Below are 17,602 nucleotides of genomic sequence, written 5' to 3'. Positions count from 1 at the left end.
TAAGTCCTATTGCCTATTGAACTCAATGCCTTAAATCTGCATAGACATGTATAGGACCACACTGGAGGATTGTTATCTTTTCCCACAGGTAGGTGGAAATGTAGCACCACTGGTTCTTCCACCAGCAGTAAGAAACCTCCCAACCAATTAATGTTGGGGGGCAAGGCAGTGGTGGGGCACTGGTTGCTTCTGATCTACCAGATCCAAAGACCTGCAGTTCCTCCTTGGACCTAGACCTTACATAGTGGAAAGGGGGAATGGCACCTGTACCTTCTGCTCTGGTCTGCACTAACCAGTAGGACCTGAGATGCAGTGGTAGGTTCACCATGTGTTTCCTCCCCAGACCTAATTTGGGTTGCCCCATATGTTTGCAGGTTCTGTGATAGGGACTATCCCATGGTTGGTTGCTCCACCACATCCAACACCCCACTGGCTCCTTCCTGCTGTTCTCTCACTTCTAACAAACTATTGGAGCATCCCTTTTTGAATTTTACTGCCATCATGACACCACTGGAGGTACATCTACTCCAGTTGAGCTTGCTGCAGGCATATGGGGACTCTTCTGAAAACCTAAGTGCTGTCCTAAGACAGAGCTCCTCTCTGCTGGTAGAGTGAAATTCCTTTTTAAAAATCCTGGTGAATAAGTTAATTAACACACACACACACACACACACACACTTATTTGGACAATAATTTTTGTGATATCTTTCTAACCATTGGTGCATCAACTTTACAAATTCTTCATATAAGGGAGCATAATTTAATATTAAGTCTTTTGATAAATCTTATCCCCAAATATTTCACTGGGTTTTATTTGTTTTTAGTCCAGATACTTTTTGTGTCTTTTCCTATACAGTGGTACCTCGGGTTAAGAACTTAATTCATTCTGGGGGTCTGTTCTTAACCTGAAACTGTTCTTAACCTGAAGCACCACTTTAGCTAATGGGGCCTCCTGCTACCGGAGCACAGTTTCTTTTCTCATCCTGAAGCAAAGTTCTTAACCCGAGGTAAAATTTCTGGGTTAGCAGAGTCTGTAACCTGAAGCGTATGTAACCTGAAGTGTATGTAACCAGAGGTACCACTGTAGTTATACTTGATATATGTCTCTTTTAAAAAAAATACCCTTTCAAACATCCATAACTGTTTATGTTTCAGATCTATAGATAACTATATAAGCAATATACATATTGTTGTTGTTTAGTCGTTTAGTCGCTTAGTCGTGGTCCGACTCTTCGTGACCCCATGGACCAGAGCACGCCAGGCACGCCATTCCCTTCATGGAGCACTGCCTTGCCGTGGCGAAGGGGCTTGAATAACTCAGAGAAGTTACAAGCTATGCCATGCAGGGCCACCCAAGATGGACAGGTCATAGTGAAGAGTTTTGACCAAATGTGATCTACCTGGAGCAGGAACCGGCAAGCCACTCCAGTATCCCTGCCAAGAAAACTCCATGGATAAAGACAATATACATATATATTAAGTATATATATATGTATGCAAGATGATGATTAGATTTCTATCCTGCTCTTTTCCCCCAAAGGATCCCAGGGGACTATGTCTCAGCACCTATGTCGAGAGTTGGCCCTTTAAGTACTAATGCCATCCATTTTCTTTTGCTATAACTAAAGTCCAAGGCCTATTATGTGCATTGTTGTTTTAATGGCTTTAGGATCATCAGCAGTTAGGACAGAGGTAACGAAAAGCAAATATAAAATGATACATGAAATAATCTTATATGCATATGTTGGTTTGGTAATAATAACTCCTATAATTACATTGAATAAAGTGTAGCAGTACTTGCTCTATCACCCTATGCAGCAAACTTACATGGATAACTTACTGATGTACAGCCCTGTTATTCTATGTGGGGAAGTTTGAAAGCAGCACAGAAGGACAGACAGGAAGGACTTCCACTCCATAAAGATCTTGGTTTTGGACCAGATCCTGTGTGGACCAGAAATGCCTCAGCAGGAGCTCTGCCTGCTCCAGCCGGTCCCAAACTTACCCAGGTGAACCCACCTCACAATGCAAAATATTGCAAAGTTAGGGCATTGGGACAGAACTATTTTGAATCCCAGATTTTATTTTCAAGGTTATGATTTCAAAGAATATCCCCTCTAGCAATTATTCCATCTTTAATTCATTCCCAGCAACGCAATTGGAAGTTCCTAAATTTTGAAGCAGTAACATCTTTTAGAAATACGAGCCCTCGCCAACACAAGGGTGGGATTGAAAAAAATCTATTCACAATGTTTAATGCAATTTCTTCTGTGGTTGCCTGGCAACTATTCTAAGCATGGCAATGTCACTCGTTGCAGTTCAGCAAAATTGAGATCTGCGTGTAGTTACCAACTTAGATTGCAAGGAAAGCTTTAGTTAACTTAAGAGCTGATGGGATATCCACTGGCCTGACCCTCTGCGGAGGTCACAGAATCAGTAGGCAATTCTTCCACATGAATATCTGTGCCTGTTTGACCTCACAGACAGACTCTACAACTGCCTGGAATGCATATCTCAAAGGATACAAATATATCAAGGAATACTTGCATAAAGACATTGTACACTTCTGAATCCTCTCTGAAAGCACATCGGCTTCTAAGGTTCTGCTAAATTGCCAATAAACCCTGAGCTGCTCCTGATGTAAATGCTTCTGAAGAGGCAAATGTTTTCAAGGTTCATGGGGTCAAGCATTTGAAATTTGCTTCCCAAAATCATGGTTCTTACTAGCTGTGTGGAAAGGAAGCTTAGTCCCCACTGGAATCACTCCTGGATTTTTTGCAACGGTTGGAGGAAAACCCCAAACACATCAGCTAACTGCATGCAGGCTCCTCCGTGCAATAGTTTCCTGCTCCAGACTGCTTGCCCAATGAATGGAGATATGGGGGTGGAGCCAGGGGTGGACAGCAGGACAGGCAAGACAGAGAGTTGAGCCAGCATGCATTGCTCCATTCCCCCCTGCATGCATGCTTTAAATGTATGAGATATAATTTCTGAAGAAGGCTACTGCAGACTGAAACAGCCTTGAGCAGGTTGCTCAGTGCTAGACGCAAACATAAAACGAGCAGTCCTTGTGCTATTTTCCCTTTCTCATGCCCCCATCAAATACAAAGCTGCAAAAAGCAGCAGTTAGAATGTAATCCAAGAGACCAAATTAGAAGAGTACTTGTTGAAATAAAATTGGCTTCACTACAAGGCAGGCACAGTTCCCTGGACAAATGGTCACACAATCTTGGCATGACAACTGTCAAAATCCTCAGCCTTTTGCCCACTGACTTGCTGTCTTCAAGGGAAGCCCTGTGTAGTAATTGGTAATCTGACCTAGAGGTGACTATGGCATAAATACCTGAGGCTTTGCCCATCTTCTTCAGGTAAGGCACAGTTGGCATGCCAGATAGAGCTGAAAGAAAGTGTTCCAAGCCATCATTCCCTGACTGTACATGCAAAAGTAACACTTAATCCAAGTGCCTCTACAAATGACTCCCAATTACAGTGTAAAGTCTGGTATCATGTCTTCTCCTGCCAGATTCTCACTGCTGCGTTGGCTCCTTGTTAGCCCCCAACTGAAAGCCATTATGCCTAGAAGGTGCTATTACTACTTCATCCTTGTTAAATTAAATGTTAAGAGCATTTAAATGTGCAGGCAATATGGGAAAAGAGTAGAAATGGCAACACCCTAGAGAAATTCATCAGATGAGAATCTCATGGTGGCCCACACATAAGATGAAGTGTGTGGTCTGAGGGCACAGAGAAGGGCCTTTTCAGTGCTGGCTCCTTACATGTGGAAGGTACTAAGGTGCATCTGATTCCATCTCCTTATAGATTTATACAGCTGGTTAAGATTCACCTTTTTTGGCAGGTGTTTGGAGGATCAAGACAAATGGATTTTGTAGCTGCTATCAGTAAATCAGTATTTATGGAATTGTTATATGTTGCCATGTATTTTAGGCAGGTTGTATTGTTTTAAGAATTATATGCATTCATTTTATGTTATTTGACTTTGCTGAAAACTACCTATATAAATCATCTAAATAAATACATAGAATAAATGCTGTGATAAAATTCTGAATCTGTGCTAATGCTGCACTAGACTATTCTTTTTAAATTAACTTATATTTACTTTATTTTCTCTCCTCTCCACATGGAAGCTCATTTCCACATTTTATTTCAATTCTATGCTTAAATGTGGTCCATTTTAGTGCTTCAGTCCCTCTTTGTGAAATAAACAACACTCTGTCCCTCCATGTGTGTGATCAATTTTTACCACTAGGGCTTTCCTCTGCTTCAACCCCATCATTTAATTTCATTCCTTTGTGCTAGTTTTTTTGCTTTTAAGCTCTGTTCAGTTGTGTGTATTCTGCTTCCAGTTGAGTGCAACTAATTTGTCTTCCCTTTCAGGTCAGCCTAACTACTTGAGAGTAAGATAGAGCTTGTAAGATGTGAAATGGCAAAGAGATGTATTATTCATTAGCAATGAACTTGGATGGAGGGGGAAAGGAAATAAGTATTGTGAGCAGAACGATTAATGACAAATGTTCCTTGTGGTATGAATAATGAGGGACATGGAGGAGGGAGGGGAATTACAAACTGGGAGAGGAATAAGATAAGCTAAAGCTGTTAAAAAACAACTGTTGTTACACATATAAAACAAGGCAGTGAAAATTACATTTTGAATTTTTTTGATTTAGAAACAGGTTTTCTTTATATTCAAGAAATATCTGGGGGAAATAAAATAAAAAATAAGCTATATCCAAAGGACCAACACAGAACATGAAAATGAATATATAAAACAAAGCAAAGAGTAAGCCTAACACTTTCATGATGCTTAAAATGAAAGACCTTCAAAACTATCTCCATCATGCAAATAACAACAACTACATATGCAACTCACTTGTAGAAGCATCAGTTCACATAAAAGGATCCCCAGTGTGACCACAGCCTTGCCAGGAGCTCATCCATAATTTTTAACTTTTTAAGGTATTATTCTGCATGCTCTCTTCCCTGAAGTATCAACCTGTACATCAGATATGGGGAACCTATCCCTTCTAGATGGTGCTAGGATTCTTATCATACCTGACCTTTGGCTATACTGCCTGGGGCTGTCGGGAGTTGGAGTCCACCAACATTTGGAAGGCCACAGGCTCCCCATTTCTGAAGTACATGGTGAATTTCTTTTGGAAAAAAATTGGACGTCTTTTCTCTCCTTGTAAAAGTTCGCTTATTTTTTTATATTTTGTGTATAAAGAACTACTTACATGATGCAGAAGGAAACACAAAGGCAAGGAGGGGTAGGTCCAAGCACCTGCATCAAACCTTATTCTTATCCCTAACCCTGCTTCCCCAGATCAGCAAAATCCAAGTTTCTGCTCTTCAGCTCACTCCCAGTTCTGTTGGAGAAAGCAGGTTCAGCTTCCTACTTGTATTCTATATATTTGGAGCAGCCAGCTAGAGAATCCATTGTCCCCTTTCCAAAATCAGAACTCACCAAACCTATGGGGACTGCTATCTCTGCATTTTGTTTGCTACTCCAGCATGCTTCACAACTAGAAATGTTGCAAGACTAGTCTATGGGAACAGAGCCAGAGTGTGGTTTTGTGGTTGTAGTGTTAGACTAGAACCATTTATTTATTTATTTATTTATTTAGTTAGCTAGTTATTTAGACAGTCCAGCATACCCACTGTCACACCTGCAGATGTAAAGGAGAAATAGAGCTGTGTGTTATCAGCATATTGCTTTCAGTGTACTCCAAAACTTCAGACAACCTCACTCAAGCGGTTTCATGTAGAGATGTTAAACAGTGTAGGGGACAAAATGGATTCCTGAGGAAACCCACACTGAAGACTCCATGGGGTCAAAGGACACTCTCCAAGCACCATCCTCTGGAAATGACCATCCAAGTAGGACAGGAACCACTGCAAAATGGTGCCACCCACCACTAATTTGAACAGCAGCTCCAGAAGGATACCATGGCGAAGGAGAATTAACAGCGACACATTTCCCTTGTCTCTCTCCCAACAGTGGTCATCGTACAGTTTCTGTGCCAAAACCGTGCCTAAACCGCACTTGAAAGGGGTTCTGGATCTGGTCGATGACCACTTGCTCAAGAACCTTATCCAAGAAGAGGAGATTGGAAACTGACTGGTAGTTACTTGCTTATTCCAAATCCAGGGAGGGTTTCTTGAGGAATGGTTTTATCTCTGCCTCCTTCGAGCAGGCAGAGGCCACCCCATTTCAGAAGGAGGCACAAAACACCACTGGGTAACTTAGCCATGGGATAAAGGATACTGTGTCAATGCAATCAGATAGTTTTGTTTTCATGTGCAATGAAACTATTTTTTCCATCTTCCCAAAGAAGTGATACTATTTTGTGGAGTGGGCCATAGAGAGAATACTAAGTATCCCACTTATCACAAGAATACCTGTGAGAGTTGGACAAGAAGACATAATCATATTCCCTCATTTTAGAAAAAAAATAATGACTGGGAAATTTATAAGTAACATTCACATGGATGGCTTGAAGTTATTTCTGGTCCTCTCAGTCCCAACTATGGCAGGATGAAATCAATCTCTTTTCACATTTGATTGTCTATTAAGTCTGTTACTTACACTTACAGGGTGTCTCTTACTCTTGAAAATGTGCTGGGAGATCACATAAAAGCAGGTGGTGGGTGGAAGACTCTTCTTACTTTTTATGCTGATGTTTTGTCACTTTGGAAAGGATCCTACATATTCACTAGCATTTATATAACATAAAAGCTGTCCAGAACATCCCTTCCTTTTACATCTGAAGGTGAATTAAAATTTGCTTTACTGTTGCATCTTCCTGGGACTTGAAATACTGTGTTACAAGGCTTCGTAATGGGTTTGGGTTTCTTTCCTGACCAGAGTACAGTAGCTCTTTTTAGTCTGCTATTTAAAAAGCAAGAGGGGCTGCTTGCGATTAAGGAAAGTTGTTTACTTAGAAAGCATAGATAAAACAATGATTTTTTTAAAAAGTCTCTTACCATCTTCAGAGAAAGGAATGATTAGGTTTTTTTCCAGATGAATGTATGGATACCCATAAGGGTCACTTTCTTCTAATGGGCATACTAATGAATTTAACTTCCTTATCCTGAATCAGACCTTTAGGCCAGTATTGTTTTTTTCTGATAGACAGCAGTTTTCCAGGGTCTCAGGTGGAAAACTTTCATTTCACCCACGGCCTGATGCTTTTAAAGGGATGTCCCAGGGATTGAACCCAAGCATACGCTCTACCATGATAATGGTTCATCACTTCCAAACACTCTTAGAGTTATAAGAATACATAGGGGTGGGGTAGGCATGTATGCATAAATATGTGTAATTATTCTCTTAAGCACCAATTCCAAAATGGTGTACCAACTCCCAACCCCCGCTCTTAAAGCTTTCTTCTGAATGCACTGCGGTGCTGGTAGCAGTTGGCTTAGTAAAGTGTTCTTCAACTTTGGATCCCTCAATATTGTTGGACCTTAGCTGCTATAATCCATTGGCTAAGATGGCTGCAGGCAGGGACAGCCAGCATGGTGGGGCACTGCCACCTGAACATGGCATGTCTGCTGCTTGTCAGGATGGTGAGAGGGGCCAGGGCAGAACTATATTCATGCACCAGCAGAAGTACCAAGTTGGTTCTGCCCATGCACCGACACATGCTTAATTTTGACATTGTTATGTCTTTTCTAGGAGGTAAGCAGTATATTGCCCCACCATGTCAGTCATTCCTGGCTGTGGGGATGTTGGGAGTTGAAGTCCAACAATATCTGAAACCTAAGATTGAAGAACCAAAGCTTAGTGCACAATAAGTCAAAATAATATAGGAAGAAATTATTTCAAGTTAAGCAACAGGGACCAAAAAGTTCCCAAGTTCCCAAGTTCCCCAAAACCCTAAATAAAATATAACGTTAAAATGAATAAAATGTTTGAGTACTGTGCTCTCAGTATTGCTCTTAGTAAATTATCAGGGTTCAGCCTTGCCCATACCTCAGACTATATCAGGGGATGTAGGAACCCAAGCAGAACAGCACAACTTCCAGTGACTCCGAAGAACTGTTGGATTCAGACATTCCTTCCTTAGTATGGAGGTTCCCACATCAACTGCCTAGATTCCTGGCTAGCTCTCATAACCTTACTAGTCCAGGTCCACAGGAGCCCAAGGAGATTGCAAGCCAGGAGCTTCAGGGCTGCTGCTCATGTGCCTGGAGAGCTTCATGTGAGGCTACTTGGGATGAGGAGAGAAAAGCATATGGCAACGCCTGCCCAGATTAGGGTCTAGATGAGAGTCAGGTAAGGGTGGAACTTCCAGTTACAGAAGCTACAAATCAGAGCTACTTTATTGCTAAAATAACAACACTGTTCCAAGCTCTAGCCTTCCTGACCTGGGGAAACAGACATAAACAGACTACAGATGTTATTAATGCAGCAGGCAATGAAATTACATGTAATAATTTTGCATATATGCCAAGAAGAAAGGAATGTAGCTAAGATATATTTGGGGAAACATCGTTTGGTGACAAGATGGACTGTGCCCAGGACATAAATGTGACAAAACTAGAATTCTCTTACTCATGAAAAGAGCTTTATAAATAGAATTATTTCTGTAGAGATTATCTTTCTTTAGGTGTTCTGCAAAATCGATTTTTATTCTTATCAGCTGTTTTGGAAATCATCATGTTACCTTGTCCTATAAAGTGAAGTTTCCTGGATGAAACAGAATCTCAGAGTAAAATTAACTTCCAGAGGGCACATGAAATCAAAGTAGATGCAGCACCAGTCAATAAATGGTTGCCTCACTGGGAATGGTTGTGTATAGCACACTCCTTAGAGAATTCAACAAATATATGAGGTATTCAAAGTAGGGGTGTTCAACAGATTTGGATGAATCCTGAAGGCTAAGCCAAAGCAGGGTGCTTGGGAGGGGTTCTGGGTGTCTGTGGTTGAAGCAGAATCTGGAGAGGCACCAGGGACCAAAAAGTCGAAGACCCAGAAGTACTTCGTGACACTCTGGCAATTCAGATATCAAAAAACAATGCAAGACAAATGTCTGCTAAAAGTGTCTCTAAGCTCAGTTTATAAGGAAAGCGTACTGGTGGATATGAGGGGGAAGTAGGATAAATGCTAAGGGAGGGCAGGAGGAGTGTTTCACTGTGACTGACAGGTCACACGTGCAATCAGAGGGAATTCCTGTGCTTTGTGAGGTGGATATTGAAATTTCAGTACCAGCTGCAGCACTTGTACTGTTGATTTGTTGCCTAGCACACAGAAATTTTAATAGTGGGAGAGAAATTAATTCCCTTTACTTCTCCCATTACTGCTACTTTCAGACTAGTAGCTCTTAAGATGGTAGAAGAAGATAAGTGATTCCTTATTGTGATATTAGGCAGGACAACTGCAGTTTTCCTTCTGAAATTTGACAGCATACAATCCCCTAGAATGTTGTTGTTGTTTAGTCGTTTAGTCATGTCCGACTCTTCATGACCCCATGGACCAGAGCACGCCAGGCATTTCTGTCTTCCACTGCCTCCCGCAGTTTGGTCAAACTCATGCTGGTAGCTTCAAGAACACTATCCAACCATCTCGTCCTCTGTCGTCCCCTTCTCCTTGTGCCCTCCATCTTTCCCAACATTAGGGTCTTTTCCAGGGAGTCTTCTCCTCATGAGGTGGCCAAAGTATTGGAGCCTCAGCTTCACGATCTGTCCTTCCAGTGAGCACTCAGGGCTGATTTCCTTCAGAATGGATAGGTTTGTTCTTCTTGCAGTCCATGGGACTCTCAAGAGTCTCCTCCAGCACCATTCCCCCCAGAATAGACAATGGTAAATTGTCTACTCTGGAGGGGCTACTATGCCTGCAAATTTCATTTCCTTCTGTCAATGGGGAGTTTTAGCCCTTCAATTGTTTTATTTTATTTATCTTATTTTTGGTTTCCCAATAGTGAATGTGAAGGAAAAAATCCTCATCTTGGGCACATTCCCAAGTGCTTCAGACCGAGGTGGGCTGTTTTTCAAAGCACCAAATAGGAGCTCAAACTGAATCTTCTGGTTGGTGCACACACTAATACAAAATAGTGTTCTTGCTTTTATGAATCCTACTTCAGTCTTGTCAGCAGCACAGTCAGGCATGAAGGACATTATTATGACCCTGCATACCACAACACTATGTTTGACACATTACACAAATGGAAGAAGTTCTTCTTTTGCACCAGACAAGTTCCAGACTTTTTCGCATTGACAAAGTTATGAGAGACATGTTTAAAAAGCAGTTCCAGCACATATGTTCTATAAAATCAATATATACTTCACCACTGACAGCAGGGTTACCCAGCCTTAAAGCTGAAGTGTCTCATTTGAAAACACTGCTTTTCCTTTCCACCATTAAAGAAGTCCAAAGTCTATCCAACAAAATGCTGAATAATTTACAAAATAATTGCATCTCCCTTTGAGGGAGCCCACATATGCAAATCTTTCAAACCAAGTATTGACTACTCAGATCAGAAAGCATTGTGAAGTTTGCCAGAAGGCAGAGTGTTTCAGTTTAGAAAAAATCCATAACTCCTTTCTATTCACAGTGTCATGTTTACTTCTATTAGATGCTTGCATTCGTTTTTCTATCTCCAGCATGTTATAAGCACATTGACAGGAGCAACGCCACACCAATTTCCTAAGAATGGAAGAGGATGTCTTTGACTTGACAGAAACCTTTCAAATGATCAACCACAAGAAAGAAGGCAAATATACTTTGTCACATCCTCGTGAGTTGAAATCACTTTCCTGTTTAAAGGAAAAACAGGGGAGGAGGATTCTAGCCCCTCCAAACTTTATCTTTTCTTTACAAACTCACTAATAGATGCCCCCATGAGTTATGAGCGCATGGCACATGGACAGCATTGCACTGGGCATAGCAGATGTGTTTTTGCTGACTGATTTAACATTTTGTTTAATGCATCAGTTCCTCATGACTTCTTAATCTAAATTCCAACAACCCTCTTTGTCTAGCAGAGTGGGCAATTTTTCTACTTCAGCTTCCCCATCTGTACAATCCATGTCAGAGTTTGCGGAACCGAGTGGGGAGAAGGAAACAAGAAAACGCCAGTTGCTACTGCTGCGACAGCAAATCCTGGTTGATGTTAAATGGAATGTATATTCATCACCTCTGGGTCTGCAAAAGGAATGTACTCTTCTGAAATCCATAAAGCTTAAGCATTGGGGACATTTCAGCCTAATTTACTATTAAATTAAGGTCATTTCCAACTGATGTCCCTAGCAACCATAGCATCTATGGCAGCACACTGCATAATGAAATAGCTCTATGGTGGCTTTTTGAACCCCATGACTGTTGTGTTCTGCCCATCTCCTTGTGCTGATCCCAATAATTTCTAAAGTAGTATTGATCAATGCAGTCCTCATAAAGTTTGTGAGTGATTCAGAGCACTACTTTCTACAGAAGCCTTATTTCTATTTTTTAAAAAACCCATACAGGCCACAAACTCCACCTACATATTTGAATTCCTGTATCTTTAAGCATTTCTGGATTAAGGAAAAGGGATGTAACACTATCACCAGCAAAACACACAATTTAAATACTCTCCCTGTGCTGAAATATTAAGCCCTACATTTGGTGAGGGGAGCCTCTAAACTTCCTTTCCTTACCTTTCTCTGTTTTTCTTATCTCCACATGAACATATTAAGCCAGTGAAGTATGCAAACTTTATTTTCTTATATCTTTATCTTTTTTTTCCTTTTGGTAAAGGAGGAGGTAATCCTGGCCCATTGTCTGAGAAGATCAATGCAAAATTAATCCAAGAGGTCTGGAGTACTCTAATTCCAGGATCCAGCTGCTCTCTTTAGTTTTGTATAAATATACACCAAAATACTTTGTTAAAAATTCACCCAGAGAGAGATAATCAACATTCCTGTAAGCAGTGTGAGAACAGACATAAATCCATGTCTTCTGTCTAAAATAATCCATCTGTATTGATCCTTTAACTTAATTTTCTCTCACCAAGATTCCATTTTGAAACCCAGTAAAGCACAACTTTGTTTGATGTTATTAGATCACGCTCCTTTCTTCACAATGGCAAGGGATTTAATTTACTTCATACATAGATATGGAAGAGATATAAAGTATGTAATATTTTTATACTTCTTAGTGCCAATTACTGTCTAGGTGTTAAACAATTTATAAAATGTACAATGCGAATATGGCTAGAATTTGTTACTTACATATGAGTAAGTTCCATTGAACTCAGTAGAGTTTTCTTCTGAGAAGAAATATATAGGATTCTATAGTTAGATATATTTTACTCTGTATTATACATTAGTCCACAAGAAACGATGAGAATTGACTCTCTCATTCTTTCTAGTCTAACAGACTATTCAGTCATTTTGCCTATTCAGTCATCAAAGGCCACAATTTCACTAACACCCTTTCATCCCTAAATCTGGGGTGATGGCAAAATGGTTGAAGGTCCTAAGGAAACACTTGATAAACAAACCACAAAAGGCCGAAGACAGACAGAAGAATTTATTATTATTAGTAGTAGTAGTAGTAGTAGTAGTAGTAGTATTACTACACCCATCTGGCTGGGTTTCCCCAGCCACTCTGGGCGGCTTCCAACAAAATATTAAAAATACAATAAAACAGCAAACATTAAAAACATCCCTAAACAGGGAGAATGGAAGATGAACTCGTTCACCTGACCTGTAAACCATAGTCATAGTAATGGTTGACAAAGAAGCAAAAGGAAAAACCTCCTATTCTCAAGAAGTTATTTAAAGTTGTTGGAAGTTTTCCAACACATTAGAGTCTTCTTTCAGATCTGCATTTTCAAAACAGATGAATTAAAATGTTGGCTTGGCTCTAAGAGTAACAATGCTTACTGGAATCAAACTATGGGTGCATGAGGATTTTGATTCCTATAAATTCTGATATGAACCATCCTGAGCTATACCTCCCAAACTATTATAGAGATCAATAAATAACCATCCTTAGGACTGATTATCACACTTTCTGAATTTTACAATATTTTACAACTTTGAAAGAGAATGTGATTTCTCTTTCCCTCCTCCAAATTGTCAAAGTCTGCCCTTGTAATGAACTATTTGAGCCAAAATTTATGGAATTAAACAAACTTCATCCCCTCAAAGGAGGTGGTTCTTCCTCCAAATCCTTCCTCCAAATCCTTCCATGTTGGAAATATACATAGTTGAAATATGTACTGTCTGTGGGGATAAAATACTTTATTTTGGTTCTTTAAAGATTCCCTGCCTTGAAATCACCTGGATGGATATGCCTAAAATCGGCTTAATCTGTTCTAGAGGTGCTGCTTTGCCGGCAAATTTCACCCAATCATGTGAAAACGGGGGGAATCTGCCGTCATTTTTATATTCTCCATATAGAATGGGAGCAAAACAGAGCATCAGATTTTTCAGAGCAGATTCAGACCCAAATAGTGGATCTAACTGGAAACAAACAGAGCAGATGTGAAATATGCCTCTTCCAAATGCTACAGATACAAGTCGAATCTTGTGCTCCCTGCGCACATCTGATAACTATATTATTATTTTGATATTACATTTGAACTTCAGTTTTGTACTCTTCTAACTTCAAAAGTTCTTGCAGTCAAAAGCTTTGAACATATTTGGATCAGTTGGTACGCCCTCCCTGGGGAGATTCAACCAGCTCTTTCATGTCCCATTTTAGACAATTTGAAACAAAACAAAACAGTTTTCATCTGTTATATTCTGCTGTATTGAATGTTTGATTCTTTGATGCTGTTGTTCTGTATGATCAGTGCTTTCTTTCTGTGGGGGACACAAGGGGTACGCATACCCCTAAACATTTTGTGAATCTAAGTCTGGTCTCATTGAAGGGCAGTATGTCAATATGAGTAGGAAAATGAGAGTACACCTAAACATTTTTTTAAGGAAAAAAAGCACTGTATAAGATCATTATTTTATTGTTTCTGGGCTTGTTTCTGCTTGTGATTATATACCACTCTGAGTACATTATAGTTTTCTCCACTATCACCTACCTCTGTTTTCTTACAGCTACATATCTATACCCTGGATTATCCAGCTATTTGAGATTTTTATTAATCTATTTTATTTGGTATATACTCTCCCCACTTATATTATTTGTCCCTTTTGTATCTTTAATGAAACCGAAATGTATAAATAAACATATGAATTCCATGTGCTAGATTGTCAAGTGGAGTAAAAAGCAGATTGGGTAAAGACCATACAATGGCTTTGGCACACATTTTCTTGGAATCTTATCTCTTGTTTGTTGTGTAAGACATTTTCCTAACAGAATGAAGAATTGTCATTCAAGAAGACTGTTCTTAGCAGACGGTTCTTAGCAAATGTATATTTTTTTCACATTTTTATTATAGAATAGGCTGGGGGCAAAGTATAGCACTATTAAAAATATGCTACAGCAGTAGAGATTATCTAGAGTTCACAAGTGAAGCACAAAAACCCAAAGGTGATCATATTTTATAATAGCTTTAATGCATTTCCTTCCACAATCTTTTATTTTGATTGCTTGGAGTACCACTATCTTAGCTAATTCTCTTTGATTTAGATTATAAAAGGGCAAAATCCAGCCAATTTACACAATGTTAAATTTGTAAATGGATACATTTTATGCCTCGTTAACAGCTTCAAAACACTCTCTTCCCTCTAAGCCATAAATATTCTATAATAGCAAAAAAGAATATAAAGTAAACTCAAATGCACCATTCAAACCTTTTCTTTATAGTTAACACTTTCTTTTAATGGTACATTGAGCTAATGCTGAATTACACTGGAATTCCTGTGGAAGTACATATGACATCCGCATTAATATCAAATTAATTCATTATGATCAATGCTGCTGCTGTGAACACCGAATGAATTAATTAAATTGGACAATTAAAATAAAGTGCTCTCTTTTTATGCAGCTATTTCTCTTACTTTGAGCTTTAATTACTCCTCTTCCTGGATTCAAGTATGTTTCTGTCCTCTTCAGTGCCTAAAGCGGACATATGAGCAAGTTGGTCTACTGGTAGCTCTTGTTACTTTATATTTGGAAAATATAAAGGTGGGAAAGTGAATTGGGGGACAGTTTGGGCCAAGCCAGACTCTGGAAGATGACGTAAATCATAACATCAGTGGAGAAGCACATTAGAACCAGGCCAAGGGTGAGATGATCACAAAGAGAACAGAGATTCAAAAAGCACCATGACAAAGGAGAAGTTCCAGTGAGTAAGAGAGACAGAGAGACTTTAAAAAATAATACACAACTGCCCAGAAAATATAGTTCCTCTCCTGTGCACTATAAGTACTCCATATCACATTTAATATAAATATCTGCAGCCTAAACCCAAATTAAAAAACCAAATACTAACCTCAAATGGATGGTTATGCAGAAAAAGAGGCAGAGGAAGAGCTGGAAATCTCACTCCCAATTGGTTTTCCACCCAAGTCAGAAAAGATACAAATAGTTATGTCCCTTCCCCAGACAAGAGTATTTCAACAGAAAAATTGTTGGAATGGGAAAGGGTTAAGCAGTCTTTATCCTTCTTTTTCTCTCTTTGAACTCACAGCCTGGGCTTATTTTGGGAAGCAAATTATTCATATTTCAGTGCTAATGCACAGATTTGGCCTTCAATTTCTTGAAATTGTTCTTGCCTTGCCAAACAGACAAAATAATCTGTCTCGATCTCAGGGCAATTTAGAATTTTCTTGGAAGTGGGCTTTTGAGTTTACCTTATTGTGTGGGTTCTTCTTCTTCTTCTTCTTCTTCTTCTTCTTCTTCTTCTTCTTCTTGGCTGCCAACCCTTCCTTATCTGAAAAGGTCCCATTGGATTGTCTATCTCTGGGCTTTAATTGAATCTTGGGCATGAGGGAAGACTGCAGAGTGCAGATAATTGGTACGGTGGTTTCCTGAATGAAAGAAAGGATATTCATGGACACTCCTTGGTCATCTCTAAAGTTAAGTAAGCATGACCAAAACACTGCACCCCACCCACGAGAATTTCACCTATTTCCCCCCCTCTCCTTTGTTATCCTCTAAATGCAATTTCTTCTTCTCATTAACTGATGGAGACTGGTCACATGTGAGGCATGCTACAGCTTGTGGAGACAAGTGATGTTGAGGTAGCCGTACAGTGCAAAGCTGTAACTCATGACAAGTGTAAGGGAAAACCATAAATTTATTGCTGCAAGTAGTAACTTACAACACTACAACTTGCCCAGCTTCCACATAGAGAGATGTGTGAGCCTCAGTTTTGGTGACAGCTCATTATGCTCCTTTGTGACATTACAATGTGGCAGTAACCAAAAGCTTGTGTCCACTAGTGCTATTGCTTACCCTCGCAAGTTGTATCTCTGTAGCTGCCTTGACAGGCATTCAAAGGTATGGCATGTCCCCTAACAGAACGACAAGAAGAACAAGTAACCAGTACATTGTACAAGCACCTTTGTCTCCTGGCTGAAATGCCTCTCAAACGCCCAAGGGATTGGGACCCTACACACTTTTTAAAGTGAGAAGTGTGTGAATTCCCTTTTCATGCAGCACAACCACTACCTGCTCCAGAAGTGAACGAAGCCATTCAGAAGTTGATTCCTTATCTATCATCTGCAATGGTAAAGACCTTCAGCAGTGTAACTTACAGAGTGGATTTTGTTTTGTCGGCAATTCAAGTTGCAATGCCTTTGAAGGAAGGAAGGATAGCTTAACTCAAAGTGTATTTGTTAGGCAGATGAGGCACTGTGCCTTGATAAAACACTGCTCATTCTCATTTCAGTGACTCATGTAGCATACTCACTCTCAATGTCTTCAGGGAATGAAGTCATGCCATTGATTATTTCAGAGGTAAACAAACCTTCTCTTCTACAAGGGCCCTGCAATGAACATGGCGGAATGCATGCCCTGCGGTTTTGACAACAGTAAAGAAAGCCTACTGAGTAAGTTCTGAACTGCTACCCTTAAAGGTCCAGGTGAAGTCTTCAAAGGAAAAAAAGTTTTTATAGTTGTAAGTAACTCTGAAAAGAGCAGCAGCGCAGAAAAGTATCACAGAATACCTTTTCCATTTTTTGAAGATTCTGTGATTTTTAAAAATCTGTATTTTCAGAGAATTATCTCAAGCTATTTCTCCCACAAACCCCACAAAAATATTTCCCAAGGGCTCCTTCATTTAACATCCTCCATTCAAAATCAAGTGTTCTCTCTATTATGTTATAAAGTAAACGTTTCAGAGGGATTTTTCTTCTGCACAACATTCCTGCCACTGCTAACATGGCTACAGAGAAGTAGAAGGGTGTCACAAACTCTCACTACACAGTAGCCACCCTGTTATCAGATATTGCAAGAATCAGCTCAATATAAGGAAAGAGGACCAAACTACATGTAATACACGGTAGGTGTTGAAAATGCCTTCTGTCACATTCTTCCCCTTTCCCATAATGGTTAGCATGACTTACTCATTGCATGACACTGCCATGTCATCCACCATGACTCTGGCTGGTGAAGGAAGAGACATGTGTGACATGACCCAACGTAACACCATAACTGAGTTGACATATGTGGAAAGAGAGAAGAACGTGCTTCAGG

Source organism: Podarcis vaucheri, assembly GCF_965113315.1.
Source record: "Podarcis vaucheri genome assembly, chromosome: 3".
Lineage (NCBI taxonomy): Eukaryota > Metazoa > Chordata > Lepidosauria > Squamata > Lacertidae > Podarcis > Podarcis vaucheri.
This window is presented reverse-complemented; position numbering follows the sequence as displayed.